We start from the raw sequence: 12,563 nt of genomic DNA, 5'->3' as shown, positions 1-12,563 counted from the left end.
ACGCCCAACTCTTCACCTTCGGGAATTTTCAGAGGGCTCCGCTATAATTCACCGGATTGTCCGGTGCACCACCGGATAGTGTCTGGTGCCCCAAGGAAGAGCAACTCTGAACTCGCCAGCTTCGGGAATCCGCTCCGCTAAAATTCACCGGACATGTCTGGTGAGCCAGCTGAGCAACGACTACTTCGCGCGCAACGGTCGACTGCAACGCATTAATTGCGCGCCTGCGCGCGCAGAGGGCAGAGCACGCGCGGGTGGCACACCGGACATTCTACAGGACTTGTCCGGTGCACCACCGGACATCCAGGTGGGCCCACAAGTCAGCGCTCCAACGGTCGGAACCCAACGGCCTGGTGACGTGGCTGGCGCACCGGACAGTGTCCGGTGGCGCACCGGACTGTCCGGTGCGCCATGCGACAGCAGCCTCCACCAAACGGCTAGTTTGGTGGTTGGGGTTATAAATACCCCCAACCACCCCACATTCAAGTCATCCAAGTTTTCCACCTTCCAACTACTTACAAGAGCTCTAGCATTCAATTCTAGACACACCCAAGTGATCAAATCCTCTCCCAATTCCACACAAAGCTTTAGTGATTAGTGAGAGTGATTTGTTGTGTTCTTTTTTGCTCTTGCGCTTGGATTGCTTCTTTCTTTCACTCTTTCTTGCGAACAACTCAATTGTAACCGAGGCAAGAGACACCAATTGTGTGGTGGTCCTTGCGGGGAAGTTTGTTCCCGTTTGATTGAGAAGAAGAAGCTCACTCGGTCCGAGGGACCGTTTGAGAGAGGGAAAGGGTTGAAAGAGACCCGGTCTTTGTGACCACCTCAACGAGGAGTAGGTTTGCGAGAACCGAACCTCGGTAAAACAAATCCTTGTGTCACACTCTTTTATTCGCTCACGATTTGTTTTACGCCCTCTCTCGGACTCGTTCTTATTTCTAACGCTAACCCAGCTTGTAGTTGTGATTAAGTTTGTAAATTTCAGATTCGCCCTATTCACCCCCCCCCCCCTCTAGGCGACTTTCAGTATGCCTCAGGCCCGTCCTCCTGGTTGTATGTGACGGCGGATGTCGCCTTGCTCTTGTGGGCCATAGCATACACCGAGAAGATGGAGCAAGGTTGGCCACCATGTGACGCCGACTACGTGAAAACCAACGAGTTGGTTAGAAATAATTCCTATTCGAAATTTAGACTAAATAAAAGAGAGTGTATACCCATGCTTTTGCATATTTGTCGAGGTTGGGGCTACCTTGGTGATGGGAGGGACCTTGCATCATCAAACGCCGCATTCCCGGCTAGCATTGTGCGCCTCGTCCCATTCGTTCAAGCATCACCTTTGCACCATCTGCTCCCAGCACTAAGGACGTGACACACTAATAAGGAATCATCTACAAAAAAACAAGTACACGATATATTAGAAGATAAAATTAAGCATATTTAATATCAATATTAATGTTCTGTAGTTACCTGCAAGTAATGGTTGTAACATCCCAAAATTTCAACCCAAGGTTTGGATCCCTAATCTCCTAACCCCCCTTATTTTTATCTCTCCACCCCTTAGGTCAGCTCATCATATGCATACACTTTGATTGTTAGAAGCACCTTACATAGATTATTTTTAACACCTAAGATTATTTAGCAAATTGTTGTTCAAAAGAAAAGGAGATAAAAAGAAATAGAAGAAGAAAATAGAAATGAGAAATAGAAAATAGAAATAGAAAAAGGGAAAACTCTCCCCCCTCGGCTGGGCCATTTCCGGCCCAAGTCACTTTCCCCCCCTCTCGCGCGCCTGCTTCCCCCCTCTCCCTCCCGCGGCCCAAGCAGCCCACATAGCGCGCCCACGCCCGCGCCTGACAGCCCGGCCCCACCCGTCAGCTGCTCCTCCCCCCTCCCTCTCACGTCGCTCTCCCGCTGGCAGCCCGGGCCCGCTCGTCAGACCTCTCGTCTCACCCATGTCTTCACTGGCACGTTCGCCGCCGACCACCGCCCGCCCCGTCTCCTCGCCATTAACGTGCTCACCAGCTTGGATGGCGCCATGCGCCCCCACTCACTGTGCCCGAGCCGTCCCTTCACCCCCCGCCTGCCCGAGCCGTCCCGTCGCCGTTTGCGCCATCACCACCATCATGGCGAGCTCATCGGCGCTTGCCATCCCTCCTCCCTTCCCCCTCCCCGGGCGCCTATAAAAGGGACCGCCCGAGCTCCGCCTTCTCCACACCAGCCTCGGCTACCTCCTCCTCCCCTTCCCCCGAGCCCGATTGAGCCAGCGCCGCCGCGCCCCCCCTTCGCTCCGGTAAGCTCCCCTTCCACCCTCTGGTAGCCTAGCACTCAATTGGGTAGGCTCGCAAGGTTCACCACCCCTTCACGATCACGTCGCACCTTTCTCCACCTCCTATTGTGCTCGGCTGCCTCACCGGCGGCTTCACCGTCGCAAGCGTCCGCCACTCGCCGTGGACCGGCCACCCCAGGCCTCCACCGGTCAAATTGACCCCACCTTCATGACCCCCTACCCCCGCCCGTGCCTCACCACCACTTCCCCGTCGCAAAACCGGACCCACGACGGAAAACCGCCGCGGGATTTCACAGGCAGTCGAACCCCGGCCGACTCCTCCCTCCCCCATCACCGTTCACGTCGTCAGCCCCCACTTCCTCTGGCATGTGGGCCCGCGCCACGGCACCGTCCCCATGTCGTCTCCCCGCTGGTGGGCCGCATGCCCACGCGGCCGCGCGCGCCCACGCCCGACCAGGCTGAAATCCCCCCGGCCCGGTTAACCTGGAATTCCTTTTCTTTTTTCCTTTTCCCATTTTCAAATATATAATTATATGCTAATATTTTATGCACCAAAAATAGTTTAAATAAATTATAGGGCACAAAAATAATAAGGTATAATAATTGGCACACCCCACCAAGTCACCATGATTGATGTATTGTTCTTATTTGTGCTTGTTAGCGTAAGAGGGATCCGATCGTCCGGAATTTGTAGCTCCAGATGAAGGGCAGGAACCCGACCCCTCTGAGATAAATCTTTTGTGCCAGGAAAGCTTCGACGAAGACAAGTCCATCCTACCCTTGATGCATAATTTACCTATTCTCTCTACCACTACCTAAGCCAGGATTAAGGGATGGAATTTATTTGCATGGTGAGCAGAGAGATAGCCCACATCAACTAACATCTTTTGATCACAAGATATGGGATGGGAAAAAGGGGCAGTGGTTTTAACCAAACAATGTTTTCAAAAAGTGTGCGATGAAGGGTATTCACCCTCATCACCTGGTGAGTGGGATGATCAGGGACTCCCTGGTTTATGGGAGGGCCAAAGGTGATGGCTCAGCTGGTGTAGGTGTGAGCAGAAGGATTGTCCCCTCATATAAGGACCGGTTTGTCATCCTTCACTATCTATACTCATGAAAAGTACAACCACTCGAGGCTGTGTGGGCAGTCACTCGATTTGAACTTGTACGGTCCAACCCCAGGGTTATGAAGGTTGGGGAGCACCCGGAGGATAAGGAGGGGGAATGTTTTGTCTAGTTTGGACATGGCGGTGGCCTGACTCCTTCCGGTATAACCGTTAAGGTTAGGACGTGCGAGGAAGGAAAGAGATTCGGATTTGGATCTCATTGGCCATGAGATCGCAGAGCCGGACTAGTGGGTAAAGTGTACCCCTCTGCGCAGAGTTCAAACCTATTCGAATAGTCCATGTCCATTGGAATGGACGAGTCTGGTGTGGTATGACAATTAGTGTTTTACAACATCCGTGAACAGGGAAATATGTGTGTGTGAGTGTGTCTCTAGAAAAGAAAATGGTGCCAGGGAGCGGGAAGCTCAGTGGTGGTTAAGCAACATGTTACTTCTATTTCTTCGGGAAAACCCTAAACAGTACTGCCTTTCTCTAAGAAAAAGAAGAGTGACTTCAACTCCACCATATGAATCATGTATGATATAGGTCTCTTTCTCTTTACGGGAGCAGGGTGGGCTTGCGGAATACCTAGGGTATTCACCCAGATTTATTTATGTTTTTTCAGCAGCTGAAGACTTTATTTCTGCTATGCTTGATTGAGGGGGCTGTGTCTTCACCCAGTTCTGCCTGTGGCTTGGGCTAGTTTATCTTCTACTGCGCTTTGTATTTCTGGCTCTCTCGAGCTTGTACCCCGGTATTGTAATAACATTTATTCAAACTATGTACTATTTGAAGTAAGGAATGTGGTTACTAGCCTCCTGGGACTAATAATTGTATCACATTTGAGTCCCAAAGGATCGGGACGCTTCAGGTGGTATCAGAGCCCATAGGACTGGCCGTAGACCGCAGCCCTGACCTTAAAAGTTGCCTTAACAAGAAAACACCTCTTAACCCTAAGAAAAACCTTCTCTCCTTTTTTCGATATTAACAGACCCTTCTTTTCTCCTACCAGATGGAAGGCTCTTCGGTCATTAGGACATCTACTGCTCAGAGGAGGAAGGATTTTCTCACCTCTTACGGAGTTGCGCGCTAGGCATGGGGATCTGCAAGAAGCCAGAATATATCTGAAAGGAATACCGCGAAAATGGAGTGGGGAAGTGCTCTATGGCGGTCTACCTAGGAGAAAGCCGAAGTTACCCAAACCACCCTCCCTTCCAAGTCACCTTCATCGGGCACCGCTTCCTAGACACTTGCCAAAGTGTTGCCTGAAAAGCCCTTAAACAGCTATGCCAAAACTACAGCAGAGAGGTCTTTGAAACCCCCCTTCGTTACTTCCCACCTAGCAACAAAAATACCCCCACATGGAGGAAAAGACTTCAGGCCCTGTCAGGGAGAGATCCTACCGAGGATGACCCCACCATCGTCTACATGGCCGGGTACCTCCATACTCTCGATAACCACTACGATGACCTTTTCTCCCACTGCACCCACCTAAACTCCTAGGTGAAAAGCATAGAGCAGCATGTCAAGGAACTTAAGAAGGAGAAGGCATCCCTCCAAGAGTGTCTCGATATAGCAGAAGGCGAGGAGGCCAACACTCGTGAAGCCTACCGAACACTGAAGATGGATTATGATAAGAAGCTAAAGAAGCTCACCCCCCACGAAGAAAATCCAAAAGAAGACCAAGAGCCAAGGAGGCCAGGCTAAGCGGAATAAGAAAGCCCCTCCTGCACCACCTCCCGCCAGGATAGAGAATTTGTCCGACGTCGAGGATATGTCCCTAGCTAGCCTTGATGACCTTCTCAAGGAATTTGGGGACACTTTAGAAAAAGAGTTCGGGAGTACCTCAGAGAACGCTCGCGTGTAGTACGACTTGTAGTAGTTGTATGCTTGAAATGAATTGGTGTAATGAATAAAATAACTTGGTTGAAAAAATCGGCATATGCATAATAGTGACTCTCTCCCCCTGGCAGATGGCTTCGGATAAAACCATGCCTACCGCCTCCGGGATTGGAGCAGGGTTTCCCCTAAGAGCTGAAAGAGAAGCCGGTAGAGAAGAGAGTGAGACCCACCTCCCCGCACCTCCAGAACTACCCTTAGATTTAGCCCAAGTTCTAGCCAACCAAACCCGACTCATTGAGGTCCTCACTAGAAGTCTAGAAAATCAACGCCCGAATGGTGGAAGACCACAAGACAGGATGGGAGATTTCCTGAGGCTCAAGCCTCCCACATTCGCCGGATCTAGCAATCCCCTCGATACTGATGATTGCCTACGCACGATTAAAAGGAAGCTAGAAGCCATCGGATGCCCAGAAAATCAGCGTGTTCAACTGGCTGCTCATCAACTTTCCGGAATGGCCTTAGCCTGGTGGGATACCATCAACGCTGCCATCAGAGATGCCACCTGGACAGAGCTTGAAACTGCTTTCCAAGAGCACCATGTTCCCCAAGGGATCGTTCAGCTCAAGCAAGATGAATTCCGGGAACTAACTCAAGACGGAAGATCTGTCAGTGAGTACGTGCACAAATTCACAGAGTTGGCCCGCTACGCGCCGGATGACGTTAGCACCGAAGTCAAGAAGATGGCCCGCTTTTTGAAGGGGCTCAGACCAGAACTCAAGACCATCCTAGCCAGCCAGGATTTCCTCAGCTTCTCGCACCTCTCCAACAAAGCCATGCAAGTGCAAAGGGCAAGGGAAGAAGAAAAAGGCCACCTCAAGAGGAAATTCCAAGTCCTCCGAGCTCAGCAGCAAGACCGGCACCAGAGAACTCGATCCTTTGGGTTTCCACCCAAGGGACCAAGCTTCATTAGACCAGCTGGACCCAGTCCGTCACAGTTCAGTCAGCAGAGTCAGAGCTCCTTTCATGCCCCTTGGTTGCAAGCAACCAACCACCAGCGAATGCGTGTTGGCACTGCGAAGACCCCAGTCACTTCAAGAACAACTACCCCCAGTTGAAGGCATCAGGACCTGCTTACTCCAACTCGGTGAATGGCCCCAAGAATACCTCAGCACCCGCCCCCAAGGAGCCCTCCTCCATCAACCAGCAGAACAAGACCCAGTATCAAGGAAGGGCACGAGTAAATCACGTCGATGCTCAGGAGGCTCAGCAAGCTTCGGGAGTAGTGCTCGGTGAGTTCCTTATTGAATTTACTCCCGCTACTGTACTTTTCGATTCAGGAGCATCCCATTCTTTTATAGCCACTAGTTTTGTGGAAAAGCATGGCATCCCCTCTACCCCTCTAGAGATTCCCTTGGCCACCCGAACCCCAGGGTCAGACCTTCTACACCAGCTCAAATGCTCCCAAGTTAGAATTCTTTTAAGTGGGGTAGTATTCTTGGCAGACTTAACCGTCTTGCCATCCCAAGGGATTGATGTGATCTTAGGAATGGATTCGTTGACCAATCACAAAGGTATCATAAGTTGCACAAACAAGACAGTCCTTCTCATAGACCACCAAGGAAAGTCAGTCTCTTGTCAGACTCAGCCACCCGCCAATGATCCAATGATGTTTAATTTAGCAACAGAAAGCATATCAATGCTAGAAGAATTCATGGATGTATTCCCAGAAGAGTTGCCAGGAATGCCACCCGAAAGAGAAGTAGAATTCTACATAGATCTGATTCCTGGTACGGCGCCCATCGCAAAGAGACCATACCACATGGCTCCTACCGAGTTAGCAGAATTAAAGCTCCAAATCACAGATCTTCAACAAAAAGGGTACATCCGTCCCAGCTCATCCCCTTGGGGAGCACCAGTCCTTTTCGTCTCTAAGAAGGATGGAAGTATGAGGATGTGTATTGATTACCGATCTTTAAATGAAGTAACAATCAAAAACAAGTATCCACTCCCTCGGATCGACGACCTCTTCGAACAACTTCAAGGGTCCAAATACTTCTCCAAGATAGACCTAAGGCCTGGTTATCACCAGCTGAGAATCAAGGAAGCAGATATTCAGAAGTCTGCATTTGTCACCCGGTACGGACAGTATGAATTCACAGTGATGCCTTTCGGACTGACAAACGCACCCGCCTTTTTCATGAACCTCATGAATAAGGTATTTATGGAAGAACTAGATAAGTTTGTCGTAGTCTTCATTGACGACATCCTCATCTACTCCAAGAACCGCGAAGACCATAAGCGTCGCCTTCGAACCGTCCTCGGAAGACTCAGGGCACACCAACTTTATGCCAAGCTCAGCAAATGTGAATTCTGGTTAGAAAAGATAGCCTTCCTCGGGCATATCTTGACTGCAGAAGGAATAGAAGTAGACCCTTCCAAGGTAGAAGCAGTATCAAAATGGAGGCAGCCATCCAATGTCAGTGAAGTTCGAAGCTTTCTGGGAATGACAGGATATTACCGCCGCTTTATCAAGGGATTCTCTAGCATAGCAAGACCTATGACCGAGCTCCTCAAGAAAGACAATAAGTTTGTGTGGACCCCGAAGTGTGAAGAAAGTTTCCAGATCATAATGGAGAAGCTCACGACCGCACCCGTTTTGACACTACCGGATATACACCAGGATTTCGTCGTCTTCTGTGATGCCTCAAGGCAAGGCTTAGGGTGTGTGCTGATGCAAAACGAGAAAGTCATTGCTTATGCATCGCGCCTACTCAAGCCGCATGAGCAGAATTATCCCACCCATGATTTAGAATTGGCAGCCATAGTGCATGCCCTGAAAATATGGAGGCACACCTAATTGGGAACAAATGTCACATCTTCACCGATCACAAGAGTATGAAGTATATCTTCACTCAGCCAGATCTCAACCTCCATCAGAGAACATGGCTGGAACTGATCAAAGATTATGACCTTGAGATTCATTATCACCCCGGAAAGGCTAACGTGGTAGCATACGCCCTCAGCCGAAAACCTTTCGGGATAAAGGGAACCAACTTTTTAGAAGATTGGAAGAAGGAATCAGCTCAACTGAATGCATGTTTGGGAAACAACGGCAACTTAGAAGTCAAACCAATGCTAGAAGACCTCATATACAAAGCTCAATGCCTGGACTCAGAGACAGCAAGACTTATGGAAAAAGCTCACAAAGAACAACTTCCGGACCTCAGGACAGATGAACAAGGAGTCCTTTGGTTCAAGAATCGTCTGTGTGTACCAAAAGTGGCGGCACGAGAAGTCCTACTCGATGAAGCTCACAACTCAGCCTACTCCATCCACCCAGGAACCACCAAGATGTACCTAGACCTCAAAACCAGATACTGGTGGAGAGGGATGAAGGAGATAGCACAATATGTGGCCCGGTGTGACACCTGCCAACGAACGAAAGTCGAGCACCAGAAGCCTGTAGGCCTATTGCAACCCCTTCCAGTGCATGAATGGAAGTGGGAGGAAATAGGCATGGATTTTGTAACCGGACTACCCCGGACGCAAAAAGGGAACGACTCTATCTGGGTAATAATAGACCGTCTTACCAAGGTAGCCCACTTCATCCCAGTGAAAACTACCTTTGGAGGAGCCACCCTTGCCCGGATTTATCTTAAAGAGATAGTCAGACTCCATGGAATCCCAAGGAAGATAGTGTCAGACAGAGGAACCCAGTTCACCTCCAAATTTTGGACAAGCCTTCAGAAATCTATGGGCACCAAGCTAGACTTCAGCACCGCCTATCACCCTCAGATAGATGGTCAGACAGAAAGGGTCAATAAGGTCCTCGAAGATTTATTAAGAGCATGTGTATTAACATTCTATAGAAGCTGGGAATCCAGTTTGCCTTATGTGGAGTTCTCGTACAACAACAGCCATCAGACTAGTATCAAGATGTCACCGTTCGAAGCATTATATGGACGAAAATGCCAGACCCCTCTCATGTGGTCCAATGTAGGGGAAAAGGCACTGGAAGGGCCTGCCTTTGTCAAGGAGGCTGAGGAGAAAGTTGCCCTGATCCGCAGAAGATTACTTGAAGCTCAGAGTCGGCAGAAGAGTTATGCGGACAATAGGCGGAGAGAACTCAGATTTGAGGAAGGAGACTTCGTCTACCTCAAGGTCTCCCCGATGCATGGTGTCAGAAGGTTCCAAGTGAAAGGATAGCTAGCACCGTGATTCATCGGCCCCTATCCCATCATTGGCAAAGTGGGACCCGCAGCGTACCATCTGGAATTACCAGAATCCATGTCTGATATCCACAATGTGTTTCACGTGTCCCAACTCTGCAAATGCCTGCAAGTACCAGAAAGTCACATCGAAGAAGAGGCGATACAGATTCAGGAAGATCTTCAGTGCCGTGAGAAGCCAATAAAGATTCTTGACTCAGCAGTCCGGAAGACCCGCAACTCAGAAGTGAGACTCTGTAAAGTTCAATGGAGCAGAGAAGGAGAAGAGGAAGCAACCTGGGAGAGTGAGCACTCTTTGAGGAGGGAATACCCTTATCTTTTCTCAAATCCAGTCTAAATCTCGAGGGCGAGGTTCCTTTAAGTGGGGTAGGTTTGTAACATCCCAAAATTTCAACCCAAGGTTTGGAACCCTAATCTCCTAACCCCCCCCTTATTTTTATCTCTCCACCCCTTAGGTCATCTCATCATATGCATACACTTTGATTGTTAGAAGCACCACACATAGATTATTTTTAACACCTAAGATTATTTAGCAAATTGTTGTTCAAAAGAAAAGGAGATAAAAAGAAATAGAAATAGAAAATAGAAATGAGAAATAGAAAATAGAAATAGAAAAAGAAAAACTCTCCCCCCTCGGCTGGACTGTTTCCGGCCCAAGTCACTTCCCCCGCTCTCGCGCGCCCGCTTCCCCCCTCTCCCTCCCGCGGCCCAAGCAGCCCACATAGCGCTTCCGCGCCCGCGCCTGATAGCCCGCCCCCACCCGTCAGCTGCTCCTCCCCCTCCCTCTCGCGTCGCTCTCCCGCTGGCAGCCCGGGCCCGCTCGTCACACCTCTCATCTCGCCCATGTCTTCACCGGCGCGTTCGCCGCCGACCACCGCCCGCCCCGTCTCCTCACCATTAACGCGCTCACCAGCTCGGTTGGCACCATGCGCCCCCGCTCACTGTGCCCGAGCCATCCCTTCACCCCCGCCTACCCGAGTCGTCCCGTCGCCGTTTGCAACATCACCACCATCATGGCGAGCTCGTCGGCGCTTGCCGTCCCTCCTCCCTTCCCCCTCCCCGGGCGCCTATAAAAGGGACCGCCCGAGCTCCGCCTTCTCCACACCAGCCTCGGCTACCTCCTCCTCCCCTTCCCCCGAGCCCGATTGAGCCAGCGCCGCTGCGCCCCCCTTCGCTCCGGTAAGCTCCCCTTCCACCCTCTGGTAGCCTAGCACTCAATTGGGTGGGCTCGCAAGGTTCACCACCCCTTCATGATCACGCCGCACCTTTCTCCACCTCCTATTGTGCTCGGCTGCCTCGCCGGCGGCTTCACCGCCGCAAGCACCCGCCACCCGCCGTGGCCCGGCCACCCTAGGCCTCCACCGGTCAAATTGACCACACCTCCGTGACCCCCTACCCCCACCTGTGCCTCGCCACCACTTCCCCATCGCAAAACCGGACCCACAACGGAGAACCGCCGCGGGATTTCAACGGCAGTCGAACCCCGACCGACTCCTCCCTCCCCTGTCACCGTTCGCGCCGTCAGCCCCCCTTCCTCTGGCATGTGGGCCCGTGCCACGGCGTTGTCCCCACGCCGTCTCCCCGCTGGTGGACCGAGTGGGCCGTCTGCCCATGCGGCCGCGCGCGCGCCCGCGCCAGACCAGGCCGAAATCCCCCCGGCCCAGTTAACCTGGAATTACTTTTCTTTTTTCCTTTTCCCATTTTCACATATATAATTATATGCTGATATTTTATGCACCAAAAATAGTTTAAAAAAATTATAGGGCACAAAAACAATAAGGTATAATAATTGGCACACCCCACTAAGTCACCATGATTGATGTATTGTTCTTATTTGTGCTTGTTAGCGAAAGAGGGATCTGATCCTCCGAAATTTGTAGCTCCGGAAGAAGGGCAGGAACCCGACCCCTCTGAGATAAATCTTTTGTGCCAGGAAAGCTTCGACGAAGGCAAGTCCATCCTTCCCTTGATGCATAATTTACCTATTCTCTCTACCACTACCTAAGCCGGGATTAAGGGATGGAATTTATTTGCATGGTGAGCAAAGAGATAGCCCACATCAACTAACATCTTTTGATCACAAGATATGGGATGGGAAAAAGGGGCAGTGGTTTTAACCAAACGATGTTTTCAAAAAGTGTGCGATGAAGGGTATTCACCCTCATCACCTGGTGAGTGGGATGATCAGGGACTCCCTGGTTTAGGTGAGGGCCTAAGGTGATGGCTCAGCTGGTTTAGGTGTGAGCAGAAGGATTGTCCCCTCATATAAGGACCGGTTTGTCATCCTTCACTACCTGTACTCATGAAAAGTACAACCACTCGAGGCTGTGTGGGCAGTCACTCGATCTAAACTCGTAAGGTCCAACCCCAGGGTTATGAAGGCTGGGGAGCACCAGAAGGATAAGGAGGGGGAATTTTTTGTCCGGTTTGGACATGGCGGTGGCCTGACTCCTTCCGGTATAACCGTTAAGGTTAGGACGTGCGAGGAAGGAAAGAGATTCGGATTCGGATCTCATTGGCCATGAGATCGCAGAGCCGGACTAGTGGTGTACCCCTCTGTGCAGAGTTCAAACCTATTCGAAAAGTCCGTGTCCACTGGAATGGACGAGTCTGGTGTGGTATGACAATTAGTGTTTTACAACATCCGTGAACAGGGAAATATGTGTGTGTGAGTGTGTCTCTGGAAAAGAAAATGGTGCCACGGGAGCGGGAAGCTCAGTGGTGGTTAAGCAATGTGTTACTTCTATATCTTCGGGAAAACCCTAAACAATAATGCCTTTCTCTAAGAAAAAGAAGAGTGACTTCAACTCCACCATATGAAGCATGTATGATATATGTCTCTTTCTCTTTATGGGAGCGGGGTGGGCTTGCGAAATACTTAGGGTATTCACCTAGATTTTTTATGTTTTTCAGCAGCTGAAGACTTTATTTCTGCTATGCTTGATTGAGGGGGCTGTGTCTTCACCCAGTTCTGCCTGTGGCTTGGGCTAGTTTATTTTCTACCGCGCTTTGTATTTCTGGCTCTCTCGAGCTTGTACCCCAGTATTGTAATAACATTTATTCAAACTCTGTACTATTTGAAGTAAGGAATGTGGT

Source organism: Zea mays, chromosome 4 (genome assembly GCF_902167145.1).
Source record: "Zea mays cultivar B73 chromosome 4, Zm-B73-REFERENCE-NAM-5.0, whole genome shotgun sequence".
Taxonomy (NCBI): Eukaryota; Viridiplantae; Streptophyta; class Magnoliopsida; order Poales; family Poaceae; genus Zea; species Zea mays.
Note: the sequence above shows the minus strand (reverse complement) of the source record.